Genomic DNA, 5,785 nt, shown 5'->3' on the forward strand with positions numbered 1-5,785 from the left:
GCTCATTGCTCCTGCTTCTTTTCCGCAGGGTTTGGTCTGCGCAGCGCTATGGCACCGCATGCAGCTGATACATACAAACTCCATGCAGGCAGCAAGACGAGCAACACACATTGGCGCCGCGGCCGCACACACGGTGCTATGCCAACACAAGCATCCTTTTTTTGCGAAAATATCAGATCCATTTATAAAGATTCACTGGAAGTACACTCGCATCCTGACATGACTAAACGTGCCATGCACACACACTCGCACTCGCTAATCTAGTCTACACCAAGCCACTACCAGCTTGTTTACGGTTTTGAAGTGGCAAAAACTTCGCTCACCCTCGAAATGGAAGATTTTTTCAAAAAAATTAAAAAAATTGTTTTGGACAAATCACAGAAATTTTTGTTTAAATTCGAATAATTTTAATTTTAAACATCTAGATAAAAGAAAATGTAGCACAAAGTTAACTGAACTGCATATGCAACCCGATCGTTAGTCCGTTTGAATCTCGGCTAGTACATAATTTTTGCCAAAAAAGTATTTTCAGTGCAAAAATTTAAAAATAATGCTTTTGCCACATGATTCGAACTCTTGACCTAACAATCGAAAGAAAATTGTCCTACCGCTGCGCTACTGAAACCAATGTTTATTCAAAATGATCCATATTATTATTTTTACATAGGAATTCAAATCAAACGATTTTTTGAACGAAAGCCAAAAAATTCGGCCACCGGAAATTTCGGGATATTTCGAGGAAATTTTAAACCTTGGCATGAACACATGTGATCTCTTGTTTTACTCAATAAGTACACGTAAGTTGACTGAATTTGCAATTTGAATAAGTCAATTTTATAAAAGGAGGAACATTTAGAAGAGGTAGAAAGCTCAAGGAAGAAGAAAGAAAGAGTCAGATGTGGAGTATCTGCCCCCGAGCTCAAATACTTGTTGATAAACAGTAAAATTAAAAAACTAATTCTCAATTTCATTTGTGGTAAACTTTGACAAATGTTTTGTATCGTTGAAAAATTTCATCACGAAATATCATTTGTGGAAGTCTGGCAAGAAACATCGCCGCTAAATAAACCCATTATTCTGATGATGTGTTCAAGTGTATAGGAAGCTGAGTTGCCCGTATGCATTGCGGGTCATCGTTGTTCCTCTGCATCAACCAATTATTGTGGAGATTGTTTGCATGCATGCACATAAAACATTCGTCTGCTAATGTGTTGGATAGATTGCCTGGGTTCATTTGAAGAAAGAGGAGATCAAAGTTATATCACTGTAGTATTTCAAGATGGTGAGCATTGTGAGGGAGGCTGTAGCTTTTCTATTGAGTGTGCTCCTGCTTGACTGGTTTACCCACCATTCCTTAATATAATCCTTGAGGTGCCATGTCGAAGTGTCAAGGTTTTCTAGATTGAGGCACTCATTGACCAAATTCCAAAGGTATAGGGTGAAGCGACACTTACCAAAAAGGTGCAACCCAGACTCTTGTTCCCTTTTGCGGAGATCAGAGAACAACAAAGCAAGGACCCGCATGATTCCTTGGGGCATCTCCAACGCTAGTCCCTAAACAGACACCGTAAATGTCCTTTTTTTATCCGGACGTGATCCGTGAACATGATGCGGGAGGGAGCCATCCAACCCTTAATCACAAAAGATCCTTTGTCCGGTTGGGATGAGAGAGAAGAGGGAGGACCATGCATGTGGTGGATATGTGTGTGCAGTGTGCGGTTGGGAGTAGCGAGAGGAGGACCACGTGGGGGCTTTTCCTTGGTCAAGTGGATGTCCGGAAACTCTTAAAGTTCCTCAAGTAGGTTCTGGTTTGTGGGAAAAAGATGTCCGGACCCCTCCGCAGACCGATAGAAAGTCTCCATTGAATTACTCCCTCCGGTTCTTTTTACTCCGCGTATTAGGTTTGGGTCAAGTCAAACTTTGTAAAGTTTGACCAAATATATTTAAAAAATATCAACATTTACCATGCCAAATATATATTCCATGAAACTACATTTCGTAATGAATCTAAGGATATTGATTTGACATTGTAAATCTTGATATTTTTTTTATAAGTTTAGTCAAAATAGAGATGCTTTGACTTCAGACAAAACTTATATGCAGACTAAGAACCGGAGGGAGTACAAAAGTTGACAAAAGTGATCCGGACACCACAACTCAAACATATATCGGAGCTTTGAGGGTTTTGGACCTGCCCTCATTTCTTTTAATTTATTTACTAGTTGATAAAACCATTATAGGCAGTAGTGTACAAACTAATTAAAAAGCGGAACCAAGTGTACAGATTAAATGTTCTCCACGTACACCGCCAAGACAACAAGGAAATATTTGCCCACACCACTGGATATATATATTTTTTCTGATAAAGAGCACTTTTATTAACTCACAATGTCGCATCAAAAAGATAGACACGGATACATACATATAATAACAGTATAACTTAACCCAAATTGTTTAGTCTCTTGGCGCCATGTTTGCTTTTAGCTTGGTCCCTATCGTCGGCCACGCGCAGCATTTAGCTCCCGGTTCACGACATCGTTGTCACTGTTCAACCATTTCACGCAGCATGACAGGATAGAAAGTTATAGACAACGCTCAAGAAAAGTAACCTGCGGCAGAGCATTTTGAAAGAAAATTGAGACGCCAGAGCATGAGCAGACCGTTGTTGACGCCATGGTGTCTGCTGCTGCTGAGGAGCGTTGGGTTGGTGCTGTGCCTGTTGACGCCATTGTGAAGTTTGGGATCCCAGCTGCCGATGGTGGTGCATGTTGTCATAATTCACGCTGACAACGCATAGATAACACAGTCAGATAAAGCCAAGTGTAAAATAGCAAGAAAAGATCTAGAGAGATGGAAATCCTCAAAGGAAGGAGAGAGGCTGCACATCGCATCGTAGAGAGTCAAGTCAAATGGTGAGCAAATCTTGTTTGTGATTGTGAATTCGTCGCTTGAGCTGCAGAAAAAGATTGTGAACTCGTCGTAGTAGAGATTTGCTGGCTGCCAGTCCCAGTCGTCGCCTGAATGTTGGACTCCACCGGAAGACCACGCCACAAATATCCGAGCGTCGCATAATGCCTCGGTAGAACAACGGGCATAATATCATCGTCGTTCCTTCTGAACCCTCCTCCCCTCGCCCCTCAAAACTCTCCCACGGCTGCAGCTCCCGGGACTCCACCACCGTACAACCATCCCGCTGGGATCGGTCCTCCGACGGCACCTGCAAACGCTCTCACGGCTGCAGCTCCCCTGCCTCCACCACCGTACCCGCCCGCCGGGAACTGTCGTCCGCCCGCACCTACAAACGCTCCTCCGGCTGCCGCTGCCCTGGCTATGCCACCGTACCCGCCCACCGGGAACTGTCGTCTGGCTGCTCCTCCGCCTGCCGCTGCCCTGGCTCCGCCTCCGCCAGCGTTCCCTCCTACGCCTGCACCCACGGCTGCACCTCCCCTGGCTCCAACACCATTCCCTGAGCTTGGTCGGGGTGCGCGCGCCTGTTCCACGGCGGCACAAGCACAACAGCAGTGGCGGCGAACGAGTAGAGCAGCCGCATGCGTAATTCCCAGTTAGTTTCCGTTAATTAAAATCGGAGAGAACGCTCTCTTTATTAAAAAAAAAAGTCCAAAAACTACAAACACCATTACGGCGGCGGACTCGACATACAGTTTCATTGTACTTTGTTGTTTTGGTATCGTTCTGAAATTTCACTGAGATATCTCACGAATGTCACTGAAATAGTTCTGAAATTTCACCGAAAAAACATGTCTGAAAGATTTAGTTTGTGTTAAAAATCCAGTTCAATGCCTCTCTGGTGCCTGTATAATGGTTTTCTAACATGTCTGTTTAAAAAATCAAGTTTATGTGTTTCCCACAAAAAAAAAATCAAGTTTATGTGAATTGTCTGCCGAATGCTTCTGAAATCCATTAAAAGAAGAGTAAAGCAACTGAACACAATCGGAATATGTTTTCTTAAATAATCGGACCAATTATTGAAACTTGTTTAGAAATGACTAAAATTGTGTCAATATGTTTGAAATCGTGTGAAATTGATGCGAGCTTTTGTTGGAAAAATCATGAATTAAATCTGGAAATTTATGAAAATCAGTGAAATATGTCAAAATTGATACTCTCGTTTCCTTTTTATAAGGTCTATTATAAAGTTTACACTAACAAATAACAACAGCTATAGTACAAGATCAGCGTTTTGAAAAAGATCAATGCCCCCCCCCCCCCCCCCCCCCTCTTCTTTTTTACAAAGGGAGTCTCCCCACTACAATTTTTACATAATGAGTAATAACATAGAGAGAGTATGTGCATGGTTAATAACTAAAAAATATAACACATCTATAAAAAGAACAGTTGGAGAATGGTTTATGTCCGAAAAAGATACAAAATAAAACTGAAACAAATGCATGCATAAAAGGCAAGAGTGAGAGGAGTACATAGCAAAGTGGTATGTCATGGTTAATTAGGGGAAAACCAGGCAAAACTGTCACAAGCGCTGAATGGGTACACATACATGTCACATCACCGTAAATCACCTCGAACAAAATATCATCGACGTTGCAATTCAGCGGGGAGGCAAGAACCGCAACGACGACACCTTCAACAATGTCATGGTGCCCTCAAGCTCCACTTGCATCAGCCTAGGCCGCATCCCAGTCCAGCCTTCGCTAGTCGTCTCGCCTCCCCAAAGCCTATATAGTTGGTAGGCCTGCCTACACTACCACCAACACCATTCACCTCGCAATAGAGTAGGCCTACACCAGGCCCATCAGCCAACACACACCAGATTAGAAGCGCACGTTGCTAAGTACCATGCCGTGAGCTGGTAATCGAGGTCGCCGCAAGGTGGGCCATCGCTCACATCTCCGCCATCCTGAGCAACCAGAGCTAAGGCGCGTCACCAACACCTCGGCTACGAGGATTTGACCCCAAACAGGGGGCAATAGGGACGCTAGGTCAAGGCGCCTCACCGAAATCCCATGTCTCGTTGTTGCGCGAGTAGCTCTGCGTCGTCGTACCGCCTGAGCCACCACAACTCTGAGGGAGGGCTCCGATGCCGGGACGATCGCTGCATCTGCCTTGAATCGCCGTGCAAGAAAAAATGTGAGAGCTTTCCCCATCGCCACTGTCCGTGGCACGGGCTTACACTAGTAGAAAAAGGGTCAAATGTCAAGCACATTAGTGCCGGTTTGCTTTTGAGCCGGCACTAATGTGTGCATTAGTGCCGGTTCCAACGGCTAGCCAGCCGCTTTCATTAGTACCGGTTCGTGACCGACCTTTAGCACACGGACCGGTACTAAAGTGAGTGGTGGCAGGATGTTGTCAGTCCGGGGCCCCTCCAGCACCTTTAGTACCGGTTCATGGCACGAACCGGTGCTAAAGGTCGTCCTACATAAGCCCTTCGTCCACCCGAGCTCGCTCTGTTCTTCCCCTTTCCCTTCTCCTCTCTATTCTTCCCCTCTTCTTCTCGAGCTTATCACACATTTTGCCCAAAATTTGTCAAGATTTGAAGGCCCCCATCCATTCAAATGATCACAAAGGTTAGCAACTTTGTCCTTTCATCTCTCATTGCTAGATTAGCTCTTGCAATGCTTTGTATAGTGATTAATTTATGAGTTTAGTAATTTGGTAGAAAATATATGTGCTAGTATTTGATTTACATGCAATTTGTGGTCAAAACTAACACTTAGTTTGCATATGAAGGTGTGGTTTACTTAGTGCCTTCTAAATCTCCGTCGTAACCACAGTCGATCGCCCGCACCGTTCCGTCGCCGGCACCACC

Source organism: Aegilops tauschii, chromosome 7 (genome assembly GCF_002575655.3).
Source record: "Aegilops tauschii subsp. strangulata cultivar AL8/78 chromosome 7, Aet v6.0, whole genome shotgun sequence".
Lineage (NCBI taxonomy): Eukaryota > Viridiplantae > Streptophyta > Magnoliopsida > Poales > Poaceae > Aegilops > Aegilops tauschii.